The following is a 19,869-nucleotide window of genomic DNA, read 5'->3' on the forward strand; positions in this document are numbered from 1 at the left end:
GCCTCAGCCTCCCGAGTAGCTGGGACCACAGGTGCCCGCCACCACACCTGGCTAATTTTTTGTATTTTTAGTAGAGACGGGGTTTCACCGTATTAGCCAGGATGGTCTCAATCTCCTGACCTTGTGATCCGCCCGCCTCAGCCTCCCAAAGTGCTGGGATAACAGGCGTGAGCCACCGCGCCCGGCCAAGAAAGAATTCTAAAAACAGCAAGAGAAAAGAAACAAATAATATACAAAGAGGCTCCAATATGTCTGGCAGCAGACATCTCCGTGGAAACTTTACAGGCAAGGAAAGAGTGGCATAACATATTTAAGTACTGAAGGGAAAAAACTTTTTTTTTTTTTTTTTTTTTTTTTTTTTGAGACAGAGTCTCGCTCTGTCGCCCGGGCTGGAGTGCAGTGGCCGGATCTCCGCTCACTGCAAGCTCCGCCTCCCAGGTTTACGCCATTCTCCTGCCTCAGCCTCCCGAGTAGCTGGGACTACAGGCGCCCGCCACCTCGCCCGGCTAGTTTTTTGTATTTTTTTTTTAGTAGAGACAGGGTTTCACTGTGTTAGCCAGGATGGTCTCGATCTCCTGACCTCGTGATCCGCCCGTCTCGGCCTCCCAAAGTGCTGGGATTACAGGCTTGAGCCACCGCGCCCGGCCGGGAAAAAACTTTTAACCTAGATTAGTATATCCAGTGAAAATACCCATCAAACAGAGGAGAAATAAAGACTTTCCCAGACAAACAAAAGCTGAGGGATTTCATCAACACCAGACCTGTTCTACAAGAAAATAGTAAAGGCATTTCTTCAATCTGAAAGAAAAGGAGATTAATGAGCAATAAAAATCATCTGAAAGTACGAAGCTTACTGGTAAGAGTAACTACACAGAAAAACACAGAATATTATAGTGTTATAACTGTGGTATGTAAACTATTCTTATTCTAAGTAGAAAGACTAAATGATGAGCCAATCAAAAATAACAACAACTACTTTTCAAGACATAGTACAATAAGATATAAACAGAAAAAAACAAAAAGTAAAAAAGCAGGGGACAAAGTTAAAGTGTAAAGTTTCTGTTAGGTTTCTCATTGTTTATTTGTTTGTTTATGCAATCAGTGTTAAATTGTCATCAGTTTAAAATAATGGGCTATAAGATATTATTTGAAAGCCTCTTGTTCATCTCAAATAAAAAAATACAAGAGATACACAAAAAGTAAAAAGCAAGAAATTAAAACATGCCACCAGAAAAAAAAAATAATCTTCACTAAAAGGAAGACAGAACGGAAGGAAAGAAGGAAGAGAAGACTGCAAAACAACCAGAAAACAAATAACAAAATGGCAGGAGTAAGTCCTTACTTACAATAATAACATTGAATGTAAGTGGTGGATTAAACTCACCAATTAAAAGATGGAATGGCTAAATAGATTAAAAAAAAAAAAACAAGACTCAATGATCTATTGCCTACAAAAAATACCACTTTACCTCTAAAGACACACATTGACTGAAAATAACAGCATGGAAAAATATTCCATGCAAATGGAAACCAAAAAGAGCAAGAGTAGCTGTACTTACAACAGACAAAGTAGATTTTAAGACAAAAACTATGAAAACAGATGAAGAAGGTCATTACATAATGAAAAAGGTGTCAATTCAGCAAGAGGCTATAATGATTGTAAATATATATGCGCCCAACATGGAAGCACTCAGATACAAAAAGTAAATACTATTAGAGCAGAAGAGAAAGACTGAGCCCAATGCAGTAATAACTGTATACTTCAACACCCCACTTTCAGCATTGGAAAGATCATCCAGACAGAAAACCAACAAAGAAACGCTGGCCTTTGTCTGAACTATAGATCAAATGGACCTAATAGGTATTTACAGAACATTTTATCCAATGGCTGCAGAATACATATTTTTCTCAGCACATGGATCATTCTCAAGGATAGACCCTACATTAGGCCACAAAACAAGTCCTAAAAAATTCAATAAAATTGAAATTGTATCAAATATCTTCTCTCACCACAATGGAATAACACTAGAAATTGATAACATGAGGAATTTTGGAAACCATACAAATACATGAGAATTAAGCAATATGCTCTTGAACGACCAGTGGGTCAATGAAGAAATTAAGAAGGAAATTGAAAATTTTCTTGAAACAAATGATACTGGAAACACAACATACCAAGACCTATGGGATACAGCAAAAGCAGTAATAAAAGGAAAGTTTTTAGCTACAATGGCCTATAACAAAAAAGTACCAAAAAAATCAAATAACCTGACAATGAATCTTAGAGAACTAGAAAAGCAAGAGCCAACCAAACCCAAAATTAGTAGAAGAAAAGTATGAAGATCAGAGCAGAAATAAATGAAATTGAAATTTTAAAAATGCAAAAAATCAAGGAAATGAAAGGGTGTTTTCTTTTTGAAAAGATAAACAAAATTGACAAACCTTTAGCCAGACTAAGAAAAAAAGAGAGAAGACCCAAATACATAATATCAGACATAAAAAAGGAGACATTACAACTGATATCACAGAAATTCAAAGGATCATTAGTGGCTACTATGAGTAACTATGTGCCAATAAATTAGAAAACCTAGAAGAAATGGATCAATTGCTAGACACATACAACCTCCCAAGATTGAAACCTGAAGAACTCCAAAATCTGAACAGACTAATAACAAGTAATGAGATTGAAGCAGTAATAAAAAAATCTCCCAGCAAAGAAAACCCAGGACCTGATGGTTTCAATGCTGAATTTGACCAAACATTTGAAGAACTAATACCAATCCCACTCAAACTACTTCAACAAATAGAGGAGAGAATACTTCCAAACTCATTCTGCAAGGCCATTACCCTGATACTAAACCAAAAAAAGACACATCAAAAAAAGAAAACTACAGGCCAATATCTCTGAAGAATATTGATATAAACATCCTTAACAAAATACTAGCAAACCAAATTCAGCAATATATTAGAAAGATCATTCATCATGGCCAAGTGGGATTTATCCCAAGAATGCAAGGATGGTTCAACATACGCAAATCCATCAATGTGATACAGCATATCAATAGAATGAAGGACAAAAACCATATGAACATTTCAACTGAGACTGAAAATGCATTTGATAAAATTCAACATCCTTTCCTGATTAAAAAACACTCAAAAAACCATATAGAAGGAATATACTGCAACACAATAAAAGCCATATATGACAGACACATGATTAGTATTGTACTGGATGGGAAATAACTGAAAACCTTTCCTCTAAAATGTGGAACAAGAGAGGGATGCCCACTTTCACCACTTTTAATTCAACATAGCACTCGAAGTCCTAGCTAGAGCAATTAGACAAGAGAAAGAAATAAACGGCACCAAAATTGGAAAGGAATAAGTCAAATTATCTTTGTTTGCAGATGATATGATCTTATATTTAGAAAAACCTAGACTCCACCAAAAAAAAAAAAAAACTATTAGAAATTATAAACAAATTCGGTAAAGGTTCAGGGTACAAAATCAACATGCAAAAATCAGTAATATTTCTATATGCCAACAGTGAACAATTTGAAAAAGAAATCAAGAAAGTAATTCTATTTACAATAGCTACGAATAAAATAGAATACATGGGAATTAACCAAAGAAATTAAAGATCTCTACAATGGAAGGTATAAAACATTGACGAAAGAAACTGAAGAGGGCATAAAAAATGGAAAGTTATTTCATGTTCATGGGTTGAAAGAATCAATATTGTTAAACAGTCCATATTACCCAAAACAATCTACAGATTCAGTGCATTCCCTATCAAAATACCGATGACATTCTTCACAAAAATATGAAGAAAAAAAAAAAAAATCCTAAGATGTATACAGAACCACAAAAGATCCAGAATAACCAAAACTATCCTGAACAAAAAGAACAAAACTGGAGAAATCACATTACCTGACTTCAGGTATACTACAGAGCTATAGTAACTGAAACAGTATGGTCCTGACATAAAGACAGACACATAGACCAATAGAACAGGATAGAGAACCCAGAAACAAATCCATACATCTACAGTGAACTTATTTTTGACAAAGGTGTCAAGAACATACATTGGGGAAAGGACAGTTTCTTCAATAAATGGTACTGGAAAAAACTGGATAACCATATGCGAAAGAATAAAACTAGATCCCTATCTCTCACTACATACAAAAATGAAAACAAATGGATTAAAAACTTAAATCTAACACCTGAAGCTATGAAACCACTGAAAGAAAACTTTAGGGAAACTCTCCAGGACATTGGTCTGGGCAGAGATCTCTCAGGTAATACCCTACAAGCACAGATAACCAAAGCAAAAATGGACAAACAGGATCATATCAAGTTAAATAGCTTCTGCACAGCAACAGAAAAAAATCAACAAAATGAAGAGACAACCCATAGACTGGGAGAAAATATTTGTAAACTATCCATCTGACAGGGGATTAATAATCAGAATATATAAGTAGCTGAAGCAATAGGAAAAAAAATTCTACTCATCTGATTAAAAACTGAGCAGAAGATCTGAATAGATATTTCTTAAAAGAAGATATACAAGTGGCAAACAGGTATATGAAAAAGTGCTAAACATCAGTGATAATCAGAAAATGCAAATCAAAACCACAATGAAATATCATCTCACCCCAGTAAAATTGCTTTTATCAAAAAGACAGGGAATAAGAAATGCTGGTGAGAATGTGGAGAAAAGGGAACCCTTGCATGCCATTGGTGGGAATGTAAATAAGTACATTAGTGGTTGTACTAATTTACAACCACTATAAAGAGCAGTTTGGAAGTTCCTCAAAAAACTGAAAATAGAGCTACCATGTGATTCAGCAATGCCACTGCTAGTTATATACCCCAAAGAAAGAAAATCAATATATCAAAGAGATATCTGCACTCCCATGTTTATTGCATTATTATTCACAATAGCCAAGATTTAGAAGCAACTTAAACAACCATCAACAGACAAATGGATAAAGAAAATGTGATATATGTATACAGTAGAGTACTATTCAGACATAAAAATATAATGAGATCCTGTTATTTGCAACAACTTGGATGAAACTGGAGGACATTGCATTAAGTGAAATAAGCCAGGAATAGAAAGACAAACTTTGCATGTTCTCACTTATTAGTGGGGGCTAAAAATTAAAACAATTGAACTCATGCAGTAAGAGAATAAAATGATGGCTACCAGAGGCTGGGAAGTAGCAGTGGGAATATTATAACAAAATACCTGAGGTTGGCTAATTTATTTTAAAAACAATTAAAACATTTATTTTTTATAATTCTGGAGTTTGAGAAGTCCAAAGTTGAGGGGCCACATCCGGTAAGGGCATTTTTACTGCATCATAACATGGTGAAGGACATCACCTGGCAAGAGTGCAAGAGCACGCAAGCTCAGGTTTCTCTTCCTCTTCTTATAAAGCCACCAGTCCTCTCATAAGGGCCCCATCCTGATGATCTTATCTAATCCTAATTACTTCCCAAAAGTTCCACCTCCAAATGCCATCGATATATGAATTTGATGATTAATATTCCAACACATGAAATTAGGGGAAACATTCAAATGGTAGCATTCTATCCCTGACCCCCAAAATTCATGTCCTTCTCACATGCAAAATACATTTAATCCATCCCAACAGCCCTGAAAGTTTAACTCATTCCAGCATATTCTTATCTAAATTAGTTAAGAATGAAATCTGGCTGGGCACGGTGGCTTATGCTTGTAATCCCAGCACTTTGGGAGGCCGAGACAGGTGGATCACGAGGTCAGGAGATCGAGACTATCCTAGCTAACATGGTGAAACCCCATCTCTACTAAAAATACAAAAAAATTAACCAGGTGTGGTGGCGGGAGCCTGTAGTCCCAGCTACTCAGGAGGCTGAGGCAGGAGAATGGTGTGAACCTGAGAGGCAGAGCTTGCAGTGAGCCGAGATAGTGCCACTGCACTCCAGCCTGGGGGACAGAGCAAGACTCTGTCTCAAAAAAAAAAAAAAAAAAAAGAGATTCAAGGCATGCTTCATCCTGAGGCAAATTCCTTCCAGGTGTAAGTCGATAAAATCAACAAGTCATCTACTTCCAAAATACAATGCTGGGACAGGCATAAGACAGACCTTCTCATTCCAAAAAGGGAGAAATAGGCAGGAAGTAAGCAAAAACATGTCCCCAAGCAAGTCCAAAACCCAATAGAGAAGACATTAAATCTTAAGACTGCAGAGTAATCTTTTATCTCCTGGGCACACTGCTGTTGGCAGTGGGGCCACAAGTCTTCAGGCAGCCTTGCCTGTATAGCTTTGCTGGGTTTAGCCTATGCTTCAGTTCTTCCAGGCTGGTGTTGCATGTTGGTAGCTCTACAGCTCTGGGGTCTCAGTGGTGGTCCTATTCCCATGGCTTGAATAGGCCTTGCCCTGGTGGGGACTTTCTGTGGCAGCTTCAATCTCATATTTTCTTTGACATTGCCCTAATAGGGACTCTCAGCACTGGCTCCATCCCTATGACAAAGTTCTACCTGGGCCTTCAGGCTGTCTGATACATCCTTTGAAAACTAGGTGAAGGTTGCTATGTCTCCACAGCTCTTATTTTCTGTGAACCTACAGAATTGGCACCATATGGGTGCCACCAAGGCTTATGGCTTGTATCTCCTGGAGCAGCAGGTTGAGCCACACCTAGAGCCATTGAGCCACAACCGGGGCAGCTAAAAGTACTGTGCCCAAATGTGTGTGGGGAGCATAGGCCTGATGTGGCCCTGGGAAGCAGCCTGTTCTCCAAAATCATTCTCCCTTCCTAGGGCTCTGGGCCTGTGATGGAAGGGGCAGTCTCAAAGATCTCTGAAATACCATCAGTGTTTTTCTCCCATTGTCTTGATTATCCTTTCTATCTAATCTCCTTAGCAAATGGTCACTGGAGCACACCTTTGGTTTCCTGTTGTGAAAATGCCCTTTCATTCTCTGCCACAGAGCCAGGCTGATAATTTTCCAAGTCTTTCCACTTTGTTTCCCTTTTAATTATATATTCTATCTTTCAGTCATCTCTTTGCTCTCTTATTTCACTGTAAACAGTGAGAAGCAGCCATGCAGAAACCTGAATGCTTTGCTACTTAGAAATTTTTTCCAGCAGATATTCTAGTTCATTGCTCTTAAATTCTGCATTCCACAAAATTCTAGGGCATGGACACAATGTAGCAATGTTTTGCAACTTTACAACAAAGGTGGTCTTTATTTCATTTTCTGGTATCTTGTGCCTCAGTTCCATTTGAGACATCATCAGAATGGCCTTTACTGTTTATATTTCTATTAAGCTACTGATCATGACCACTTAGGTAATCTCTGAAAAGCTCCACACTTTTCCTCAGTCGTCTTCTAAGCCCTCCATAGGAATTGCCATTAATTCTCCATTTATGGCAATAAAGGCTTTTTTTTCTAGCATTCAACAAACCTGTTCCAGTTTTTATCCATTATCCAGTTCTAAAGCTCATATATTCATTATTATCCACAGACCTACCTCTTAGTACCAATTTACTATTTTAGTCTATTTTCTGTTGCTATCTAAGAATACCTGAGACTAGGTAATCTATAAAAAATAGAAGTTTATTTCACCCATGGTTCTGGAGGCTGAGAAGTCCAAGACCACAGCATTGGTATCTGCTGACGGCCTTCTTGCTGAACTATAACATAGTAGAAGACATCATTTGGCGAGAGCAAGAGTGTACCAGCTCAGGTCTCTCTTCATCTTCTTACAAAGTCACTAGTCTCACTACAGGGACCCCATCCTGATGACCTTATCTAATCCTAAATATCTCCGAAAGGCCCCACTTCCAAATGCCAACAACACATGAATTTGAGGATTAAATTTCCAGCACATAAAATTTGGGAGACTTTCAAACCACAGCATTCCCTAAGTTTCAACATTCAAAATGCCATTCAACATTTAACAAACATTATGCACCTACTACTTAATAGGCTCTGTCTAAGGCTTATCTTATGTCTAAACACTTTATAGAATCTTTCCTCAGTTTCCAGTTGCAAAGGAGTCGAAAAACAGTGTACCTTATCTTGTCATTATGAACATATATCTCTTACATGCTGTCTTATGTAGAAGTTAGGAACTTGATGTAGGGGCTGTGTCTATACACTTTACTACTCCCATGATGACTGATGAAGTGCCTTATACACATTAAATATAAATACATCTCTAATAAAAAGTGAACTGATTTTTCTTCAGCATTGTCTGGGTCTTGAACCAAACCATCAGCATGGTGCTTCTACCTTAAGCATACTTAGTTCTTTTAACTGTTTTTATAGTCCATATTTTCATAACCACTCATTATGCTTCTACCTAAATCAAAATCTGGTAAAGCATAGAAATGGGAATGTTAATGAATATCTACTGAATGTCAGCTTTTTAAGAAATGAGACAAGTAAATTATTTACACTTTACTGGAGTGCGGCTTGCCTTTAATGCAAGTTCACTACATTGTTTATTCATTAATTTATTTGTTCAGCAAATATGTTTTGACCATGTGCCAGGCACTGTGCAGCTACTAGGACCAAGGGATGAATAAGATATTTTTCTGTCTTTGAAGAGTTTAAAGACCAGTGATGGAGAAAGAACTATAAATAATTATGCAATGTAAATCTGTATCTGTATTTGCTACTTGCTAGTTGTGTAACTTTGGGCAATTCATTTACCTTCTTGGGACTTGGGCTTCCTCAACTGGTTAAATAAGGGTCATCACAGTGAGGTTGTGCCCCTGCGATATAGTTATCATTTCATGGTGCAGTATCTGGTAAGCAACAGGCATACAACAAATGTGGGTTGCATCTGAGTGTACAAAATACCAAAGGAACAAGAACACAGAGAAATTAACTCAAAATATGAGGCAAGGAAGTCTTCACAGGATTCAGACTTGAAGGATGAGTAGATGATTTTCAAGATAAGGAAGGAAAAGGTAGATCCTGACCGGGCATGGTGGCTCATGCCTGTAATACCAGCACTTTGGGAGGCCGAGGTAGGTGGATCACAACGTCAGGAGTTCGAGACCAGCCTGGCCAAGATGGTGAAACCCCATCTCTACTAAAAATCCAAAAATTAGCTCAGCGTGGTGGCAGACACCTGTAATCCCAGCTACTTGGGAGGCTGAGGCAGGAGAATCTGTTGAATCTGGGAGGCAGAGGCTGCAGTGAGCCGAGATTACACCACTGCACTCTAGCCTGGACGACAAAGGAAGACTCCACTTCGAAAAAAAAAAAAAAAAAGTAGATCCCAGAAGTGAAAGCTACATATAAAGATCAGAGGTGTGAAAGATCCTATCAAATTATAAAGTCAGTGGATAATAATGCTTGGGGACTCTAAGGGACTTCTGATTACCTAATAGTTCTTCCCAACTTCCAATTTATGGACATACTTTTTTCCTTCTTAATTAAAACATCTTATATCAGCATGTGTTCCATTTTATTTGATTTGATTTTAGGACAATTACTTAGTCTATTGAATTTATTTTAAATTTAATTTTAAATTCTAGTGTAAGACAGCCACCACCAGGTTTCAGTCATATATGCAAATTTTTAACATATATCCTGCATACATATCAAGAAAGAAATTGGCATCTCAACAATGACTCAAAATTTTCAATTTAACATCATATTTCTGTGTTATTAGAAGCATCTAAATGACAACATACAATTTGAACAAAAATCAAGAAATGTGGCCAAAATCCAGATGTCTTAAATTATCCAGCTGCTTAACAAGATACAGATTAAAATCCTAATAAAATGGTGATAATAAATAAATATTTTTTCATTTAAAAACTTGTATTAAGTTTTGGATATTTAACGTTATGTTGATACAATATATGAACACATTGTTCCTCTACTCGTAATGGCCATTACTCTGTAAGACTGTCTAAAACTTATTTGAGTTAATCAGTATGCACTGCTTTTTGTCTATGTAAAAGGTCATTTATTCTCAAACAACTTTTTATTGCCTTTTAAAAATAGGTACTCCTTTGGCTTTTTCCCAGTGATCTGGGGTCCTGCCAATCCTCCACAGATCTTCACATGTTATCATTCTTGGCTCCATGACCACATCAATTATTTTCTTGGCAAATCCAAGATAGAGTTGGTCAAGCCCAACTAGCATAAAAATATGTAACACCCCAAAGTAAATTCCAAGTTGGTTCAAATTCTGCTTTAACTTTAGTTTTTGTTTTAGCCTTCTTCATTTACGTACATCTCTATAGTTACTTTGTTTTGTTATCCCACTCTTCTATACGCATATGAAACTGCCAAGAGGCTCAGGGAACAATTTAGAATTATCTAAAGCCCTTAACACTATTAAATCCTACTTGATCCATGAAGAATAATTATCATGGTCTGGGGGAAACTGTATGGGAATTTACCTATTTACAGTTAGGTCTATTTGTGAGCAGCCAGAAGAGTTTTAGCCAAGTTCAGATAACCATGTAGAGCAATTCTAAGATAGCTATATAGTTTCCTAGTTTGAGATGGTGGACAGACCTGCAGTTGCCTCTTCCTCATTCTAAATACTCATCAAAATGACAATATCTATATAAAAATAAATAAATCCTTAGCAGGACTTGAAACAAACCCAAAAAAAGGGAGGGGAAAGAAGGTGACATTAGCAGGCCAGAAAGTTTGATGAAGTCTTGGAAGGCAGGAGACAGATTGGATTATATTGCTAAATAAACTCTAGTAGAGTAAATTACAACCCAAAAAAGATATAGTGGAATTGGGAATCATTTTCCTTAAAAGATCTCTGATGAGTCTCCAACCACATACAGACAGAAGTGGCTAAGGGGCAGCCATAAGGGTTTATAACTGGAAGATCATCCTCAGAAATCTGGACTTAGGTAGCTCATCTTTTTCCTTCATATATGAAGCATTTGACTTATTTGACACTTGTGGTGCCCCAGGCCTGTTCATATACTAAAAATAAAAAAGCCACTTGTTGGCCGGGCGCAGTGGCTCATGCCTATAATCCCTGCACTTTGGGAGGCCAAGGCAGGTGGATCATGAGGTCAGGAGGTCAAGACCATCCTGGCTAACATGGTGAAACCTTGTCTCTACTAAAAATACAAAAAAAAAAAAAAAAAAAAATAGCTGGGCGTGGTGGCAGGCACCTGTAGTCCCAGCTACTTGGGAGGCTGAGGCAGGAGAATGGCATGAACCTGGAAGGTGGAGCTTGCAGTGAACCGAGATCACGCCACTGCACTCCAGCCTGGGCGACAGAGTGAGACTCTGTCTCAAAATAAATAAACAAAATAAAATAGCCACTTAACAATAAGGTTCACCCTTTGACACAGGGCTTGGCAGTCCTCCCATTCAGGACAGTGGCCTTTTGGGTGAAAGGGTCTGTTTAACTTCAAAAATTACCCATGCCAGCTCTCTACATTGATGAATATAGTCCTTTATGCACAAAAATTAGTAGTCAGCCAAGACCAGATGTTTAAGGGGAATCAAGTAGAAGAAAAAGAAAGACAAAAGTGAATAAATAGAAAAACTGACCCCAGAAGAATCAGTAATAATGCAAGGAATAAAATAAAACATTAAAAATCCTAGTTAGTATCCTCAGAAATTCAAGAATATATTGTATTTATAATTTAAAAAGAGGCTGCTATGAGTTCTTAGAAATAAAAAATAAGTTTCTATTTTTTAATACATTAAAATTTGAAAAGCAATGATCTAGAGCACCGATCCAGAATATCCTATACCAATCTGTAGAGGTGTTTTAGAAGGAGACAATATAAACAATAAAGGAGTTGAAATAATCAAAGAAATAACAAAAGAAAATAAATTAAAATTTCCATCAGCCAGGAAAAATATAAATTCAGTCACTGACAAATCCCATCAAATGTTCGGTGGAAAATATTTGCACTAAATACATCATTGTAAAATTTCAGAACAGCATGCATGAAGAGAAAAATTGCAAAAACTTTCAGAGGGGGGTTGGGTGCAATGGCTCACACCTGTAATCCCAGCACTTTGGGAGGCTGAGGTGGGCCGATCATGAGATTAGGAGATTGAGACCATCCTAGCTAACATGGTGAAACTCCATCTCTTCTAAAAATACCAAAAACTTAGCTAGGCATGGTGGCAGTCACCTGTAGTCCCAGCTACTCAGGAGGCTGAGGCAGGAGAATGGCGTGAACCCAGGAGGCAGAGCTTGCAGTGAGCCGAGATTGCGCCACTGCACTCCAGCCTGGGCGAAAAAGCAAGACTGCATCTCAAAAAACAAACAAACAAACAAACAAAAAAACACGTTTCAGAGAGGGAAAAAAAGTGATTAACCAAAAAGAAATGAGCATCAGATTAACACAAATGTCCTTTTAGTTTACACAACACAACATACTAAAAGACTATAAAGCAATGTTAAACATATAATTATAGATGAAGTGCAGTTGTAGACAAAATTTAAGTGAAAAAATAAAGGCATTTGTAGACATGAAAGAACTTAGAAAGTTTACTTCTCATCCCTTTTCTAAAGAAAATATTTTGAAGATGTACTCCAGCAATATGAAAAAATAACCAAGAAGAAGAAAAGGAATACAAGGACAGTGTAACCTGACCCAGAGGTACAATGAAAGAAATGTCAGAATGAACAGTACATCATTAGAAGGAAATTAGAGGACTTTATAAAAAAATAATTTTATATTAATTGGAGGTGAGTTAAGGATATTGAGAATGGTAATGTACATGAGAAAATGGATGTAAGATGAATTCATGGTGAAATATAAAGGAAAGTAAAAAAAGACATTTTGAGCAATTGTTGATGTATATATACATACATATACAGATAGCATATTATGTAAACATATATATATATAAAATCCTTTTTAGTTGGTGTTTGGAATGATATGAAATTATACTGCTTTCTCTGTGTGCCTAATCATATGACATGGTTTTACAGAGAGTAATATTTGTATCATTATAATTTTTATATATTTCAGATTTTTATGTTTTTAAATCAAACTATAGACAATATGTAAAAGACTTTTTATACTTTCAAAACCAAACTATAAGTGACACAAATATAAAAATATCAACATGTAAGTGTAAATTATTATAAATCTGTTTACATGTAAGTTGCTTTAAACTTTAAAACATGTAAAATGTAACGATTCCACTGACAAAAGTCAGCAGGGGGAAAGAAAAAAAGAAAGAAAGTTGGTGAGCTGATTTTCTCATCTCACCTAGTATGGGGAAAATAGAGGCAGTCTAAAACTGGTGACTGAAAAACATAGGTTAAGGATAATACTAAGTGATAAAGAGAGCCAATATAAAAACTAACACACTACCTCCAAAAATAACCAACAAAAATATCAGAACTTGGAAGGGAAATAAGAAGAAGGGAAAGAGTATAAGTACATAAAACTTACCATCTTTCATTTGGAAATCAATAGATATGATCTCAAGTCTTAAGAAAATCAAGAAAATAATATATGATTTAGAGATAAAATGGGAAATGTCAGAATGCTACAAGAAAGAAGCAGTTAAAATCATTGTCTTTGGAAATCTTTACAGATCAGTAGGAGGTAGTAAAGACAAATTTTACTTTTCATTCATTCCCCTTCTATACAAGTTTGAATATTTTAACCAATATATGTTGGTTAGAGACTGGGAACGGTAGGGGACAGAGGGGGATGAAGAGAGGTTGATTAATGGGTATAAATATACACTTAGATAAAAGAAATAAGACCTAGTGTTCAATAAATTGGTAGTGTGACTACAGTTGACTTAATCAATTGTATATTCCAAAATAGCTAGAAGCAAATAATTTGAATGTACCTAGCTTAAAGAAAAGATAAATGTTTAAGGTGATGGGTATCCCAGTTACCCTAATTTGATTTTTGAATGGATCAAGTTATGACATGCACTCTAAAAATATATATGTATAATATGTAGCAATACAAAATAAAATTGAAAAAAAGTTAAAATTTTTAAATAAAAAAGAATTTCAGTGGGACTTGTATGATATAGATACTCAATTACCATGAAGTGGAATAAGCACAAAATATTTACTAGTGTCTGTTTTTTATTAAAGAAATTTTCTGAGCACCTACTATTTGTATGATCCTTGGTCTTTACTGAATCAGACAGATATGCTCCTATCATGAGAGAGCTTAATGTCGATCCATAAAGACAGACGTTAAACAAATAATTACACAAATAAATTGTTCAGTTATACTTGTGTCAAGTGTTGCAAAGGTTAAATGTATAATGAGAAAATATAACAGGAACATAAACCTGGGAGTTTGCTTTGGGAGATTTGTATGCAAGTGTAACAGAATTTGATTTCTTGGTACTAACATATAACAGCAATTGGACAAAAAGGGAATACACAGTAAGAAAGTGGTCCCTGTCCTTTTTGACACCAGGGACCGGTTTCATGGAAGACAATTTTTCCTCAGACCCAGGGGCAGGGAGGGTGGTTTTCTTTTTTTTTTTTGAGACGGAGTCTCACTCTGTCGCCCGGGCTGGAATACAGTGGCTGGATCTCAGCTCACTGCAAGCGGAGGATGGTTTTCAGATGATTTAAGCACATTACATTTATTGTGCACTTTATTTCTATTATTATTACATTGTAATATATAATGAAATAATTATACAACTCATCATAAAGTAGAATCAGTGGGAGCCCTGAGCTTGTTTTCCTGCAACTAAACGGTCCCTTCTGAGGGTGATGGGAGACAATGACAGATCATCAGGCATTAGATTCTCATAAGGAGCAGACAAGCTAGATCCCTTACCTGTGCAGTTCACAATAGGGTTTGTGCTCCTATGAGAATGTAATGCTGTGGCTGGTCTGACAGGAGGCGGTGCTCATGCTCAGGCAGTAATGTGAGTGATGGGCAGTGGCTGTAACCACAAATGAAGCTTTGCTGGCTTGCCCGCCACTCATCTCCTGCTATGCAGCCTGGTTTCTGATAGGTACCCGTCCATGGCCTGGGGTTGGGGACCACTGCAGTAAGAGACAGTTGTTTAACTAAAGGCAACTAAATTAGCTCCCACTTAAACTAAGTTCTGTCCCTTATTCTATATAACTCAAGTCAGAAATAAAAACATTTATAGAATGTCATGGTTTTAAGTTTTCTGAACTTGAGAAATGTTCCCCCAAAATGAATCAAATCACTTAACTTTTTTCAAAAAATAATACACTGAAAGCTGACAATTTGGCAATCTGCTGTGAGAGTAGGTAAAGATCATCCCACTTTTACATTTGAAAAAAAGCATAGTATTTCCAAAGCTGTCAAGAACTTCAAGTTGTGAAGGAGGTAATTTGATCTCCTGCACTTAAAAACTATTTACTTACGCATTTCCATCAGTTTTCACTCACATAAACTAAGTGTGAGAAGCAGAAAGCATATTTTCATTTAACCTGTATCCAACCAAGATACGGGCTAGCGTGTGCCATAGTTGAGGGTCTTATGACACAAGATGAGGGCTGGTCAGATAAGGAAACCTATTCTGAGTGGAAGAGGAGTTTCAGGGAACACAAAGGAAGAATCCATTGAATAATTAGGAGACTGTTTATAATCTTTAAAAAGTGTCATTTCTGGCCCTTACAACAGTCTGGGCCTTCTCGTGTGCCATGTCAGGACTGACATGATATAGCCAACTGTGGACTGCAGGATCCCAGAGCAGGCTCCCTCAGCCACAGCGAGCCTGTGAGCCTCCCCCTGTTCACCCAACTCAGCTTCCTAGTGCCATGACCTTCATGTCCATTTTTGATATTTTTGGTTTGGCAACCTGTTTTACACAACCATTTCATCAGACTAAGAGAGCAAATGTAGACACCTTGTAACTGGTTGTTCCTTTCGAAAACATCAATTAATGTCCATTTCAAGCTGAAAGCTTTATATAAGTAGAGACAGTGAGTAGAATACACAGAAGGCAACCATTCTTGTGTGAACCAAGTGAAATTAACCAAGCAAAAGATTTTCTTTCCCACAAATAAGAATGTTTTATTTCAACCTATGCACTATTGTTCTTAAGATGACAAATGTAATAATAGGTGAATCAAAGCCTTTTAACATAGAAAAATCAACAGATACTAGATTGCTGACTGCCTGTATGTATTTCTCAAACTTAAAACTTCTGTTAAACTCCTAGAAAACTAAAGTTAGAACAATAATTTTAAAGAAAGTTAAACTTCAGATTGACTTCCTTAGAAACTCAATGAGAAAGTAGAATTTATTTCTCAGTGCTTTTCGTTTGTTTTTTCTTTTGGGGGCTAGAAAGTATTTTGCTTTTGTGAAATTATATCCAGTCTCATGATTGTGCTAATAAGCTCTGCTTTGGTAAAGAACAGATATTTTGTAATAGCTCGTCCAGATTCACCTTAGAAAAGTGTGTAGCAATTACTATGTGGCAGACCACTGTTTAAATGCTTTATATATATTGACTCATGTAATCCTTATACCTAGAAGGTTGGTATCCAGAGAGGTTGTATAACCTATCCAAGGTCACACAGCTAAACAGGTGGCAGTGCTAGCATTTGAACCCAAATAGTGTGCCTCCAACAGCTCTAGTATATAAAGCATGTCTTATAAGTAAATATCCTATTTTTTTGCTTTGATTTTCACGATTGTTTTATCAATGTTTATTTAGAGATTTGATGATCCTCAGGTGTCAGTTATTCCTCTGCCCCTTCCAGCCTGCCTGTCAAATAGTTAATGATCTGCATACAAACACTTTCATGAACTGGTGGAGCTCAGCCTTTAAAAGAATCCTAGGGGAATTCTTTAAAGACTCTTTTACAATATGAGTAATCATCCCTTCGTTTATTCATCTGTAAATTTTTGGTTTCACATAGTAGATTTTCTTCAGGCAGGGCCAACCACATTGCTTTTTAAACTCTTCTCGGATATATCAGCTTTGCTTTGTCATTTTGTGATCCAAGAAAGCCAATTCTTTTAATGTCCACATCAACCATTCTCCTTTCAGAATTTATGAAAGTGAAAAATATGTAGCCCAAAAACTCTTTGTTAGAGAATATTTCTCATGAAATGGGAATTGTAGCCCTTCTTACCTGGAGTACTTATTTGTTCAGTCACAAGACAATGAAAATAAAATTTAGGTGTCCAAAATATTATTTCCATCCATTTAATTTTATCAGGCCAGACCAACTTTCCTCAGCAGATAAAATTAAATTTTTATATCAACTTTTTACTTTCATGTCAAGAAAATTTGCTATTCTATATCCATAGACTTTTGAGCAAATAACACCTAGCTCTGATTGCTGTAATCCCCTCTGGCAGGTTTACCAGCTCTAAGAGACCTGCTTTCTAGCAGGTTCAGTTTTTTGAGATCAGGACAAAAGCCAGACTAAATCACACTTTTAAGTACTTTGAGCAAAAATTAAAGAGGCCCCATAAGGACAGAAACTCCATAGTTGCCACCAAGTCAATCAATGATACGAATGTAACTTCATATTGAAAGCATGTAATGGTTTTTGTCTCAGTTACTGAACCCCAACATTTTGGTTTGGAGTACTCTCTTCAGAAGAGTTCAAGGTTCAAATTAAGGTCTTCCGTTTTCATGCAATAACTTTCTCAATTAATGGTAAGTAGTGGAGATAAGTGTTAATGGGAATATCCTATTCACTTTTCTCTGAGGCCTCTGAAACAGATTTTCTAAACCCTTCCATATGATCCAGACCATGTTATGGGTTTGCTAACTTTGCAATACATTGGATTGAAACATCTTAATTCTTTCCATGACAACAGTGTCTGATGTTACAGATGCACAACCAGTGAGGTCAATAGTTGACAGATGGACGTTGAAGCCATGCAATTACACCTCCCAAACCATTATAAAGAATGTAACAGAAAAAAGGTGGAACCCAGTCTAAAACACACCAAACGATAAAAAGCACTAAAATAATTGCTTCACATTTAATGAATCTTTCTTTGATATGACAACCAATCTAAGAATCTTTGAATTCCCTTTCCCTGGTAAAAGTCAAAACATTTTTGAGGCAGTGGCAGTTTATCTAAATTATTGTTTTTCCTCCATCAGTCTTTAGGCTTAATCTCATTTGCTTTTATGGATATGGTAACCCTTTTGAATAGCTTTTAACCTTTTAAAAGTCGCCTTGACCCGAAGAGCCTAAAAATTTTTAATATAATATTGAATGATAAAAATTGAACAATTGAGCGCTTTTCTGACTCTCAGTCTGCATGCAGTGCTCTGGGTCCCAGAGCAGAATTTCTGGCTGAATGAAAAAAATTAAAATACCTGTATATAGCTTGCTTCTAGCAGAAACCTTCAGCTCTGACCTCCGTTTCATTGGCTTCATTGTTCCTTGTGCTCCCACAGTATCTTGGCTTTCTCTTTTCCAGAGAAAGAGTGTGTTTTATCCTGCAGCACGTCAGCTTCAAAGGGCTCTTACTTCAAGTGTCCAGTGCATCATTCTGGTAAATTAAGAAATCCTCGGCTTAAGATTGTCTCTTTCAATCACATATAATGTAGGTAACTTCATGACTAAACATTATAAACCAAGCCTTTTGTTTGCTTTGTTTTTTTTCTCACCATAGTCTCTGAGGCATTTTCTATTTTGTGTTTAGTAAGATGTAGAACAAGAAGAAGATCTGCAGATACAACTCATCTTTTTTTTTTTTTTTAACCTTAGTGTTTGTGGAATTTAATTACAAAAACTGAAAGGAGAGAAAACAAGATGGCATTGCTGCTAGTCTGTGAGAAGTGAAGGGGGCCTGCCAGCTGAATGCTAGCCCCCGGTGGGCTCATGGTAACAACAGAGAGGGGAGCCTTCTCTGGGAAGAGCTACCTCCTACTCCAACCCAGCAGACCAGGCTGGGATCCACAGATCCACACTCCAGCATCCTGAGCAGAGAAAGACCTGTTGTTGAGAATGTCAGTCAGCTGACATTTTGCCTCCTACTCTCTCTATCTGAGAAGGGAATCTGAATTTTCTAAGCCAGTTGGCAGCATGCACCACAAACAGCAACGCACTGCAGGCCCCCGGTATAGACTGTCACCCTGTGATAAGTGTGCCAGCTCAGTGGTGCAAAGGTTTTCAGATACCCTCCCTTGGGCTATTATTCCAGTAGGCAGCTCCTCCTCCTCCTCCTCCCCTCTCCCTCACACACACTGAGCATCAGGCTCTCCAAGCTCAGTTCTCAACATAGTTACAATAACCCATCCTGGTCAGTGATGCTTAAAATTGAACCATGGTTCAGGGGAGCAGTAGGCTCTCCCTGCAAGCACCCTAATGTGTTAAACAGTCATGCCAGGTAGCTGTCTCCTTTCTTGGAATCAACTACTTACAGAGATCCTTTGTCAATGGAAGTTAGTTTTTATGCAAGTCCTCTAACCCAGCATTTGAAGGATAAACAAACTTGCACTTATATAATTTTCTTTAAGAGCAGTTCCCTCTAAATATTCGCTCTCACTGCCTGCTTCAACTGCGGGCCTAGAAATGGAAAAGGAGTCTAGGTTTGGAGCCCCTCTGGTGACTGAGCATGCACCTCCAACATGACTACGTTTGTACAGCTGAGACTCAACATGTAAGGCTCTTTAGGTGGTTGGAATTATTTCATTTGGCACCATGATTGCCTCAAATAATACATTTTTTCAGAGAGAGAAACACAGCAAAAGTAAACTTGAACCAATAGGGACATTTATTCTTCAGGTTTAAAATTAATTTCCTGTATTTCTCTGGCTTAAGAAAAAATTGTACTGGAACTGCAACCTTATGAGAAGAAAAATTTGAAACTATTTCTTTTACACTGAGCCCAGTATCAGATGAAATGGAAATGTGAGGGCTTCCTTAGCGTTAACCCACTGGAACTTTCCAACTGAGAACTGAGATCT

General features: G+C 37.0%; 1 long non-coding RNA gene across 2 annotated transcripts in view; it reads right to left on the bottom strand.

Moving 5' to 3' along the window:
* LOC123567956 (uncharacterized) overlaps positions 1-19,869 on the bottom strand; it is a 162,869-nt gene that overhangs the window by 66,605 nt on the left and 76,395 nt on the right. For both annotated transcript variants that reach the window (XR_012418041.1, XR_006691164.3), the window contains one exon: positions 18,274-18,449. This is a non-coding gene — a long non-coding RNA (uncharacterized lncRNA). The remainder of the gene's footprint in view (positions 1-18,273; positions 18,450-19,869) is intronic.

This window comes from Macaca fascicularis, chromosome 1 (genome assembly GCF_037993035.2).
Source record: "Macaca fascicularis isolate 582-1 chromosome 1, T2T-MFA8v1.1".
NCBI lineage: Eukaryota > Metazoa > Chordata > Mammalia > Primates > Cercopithecidae > Macaca > Macaca fascicularis.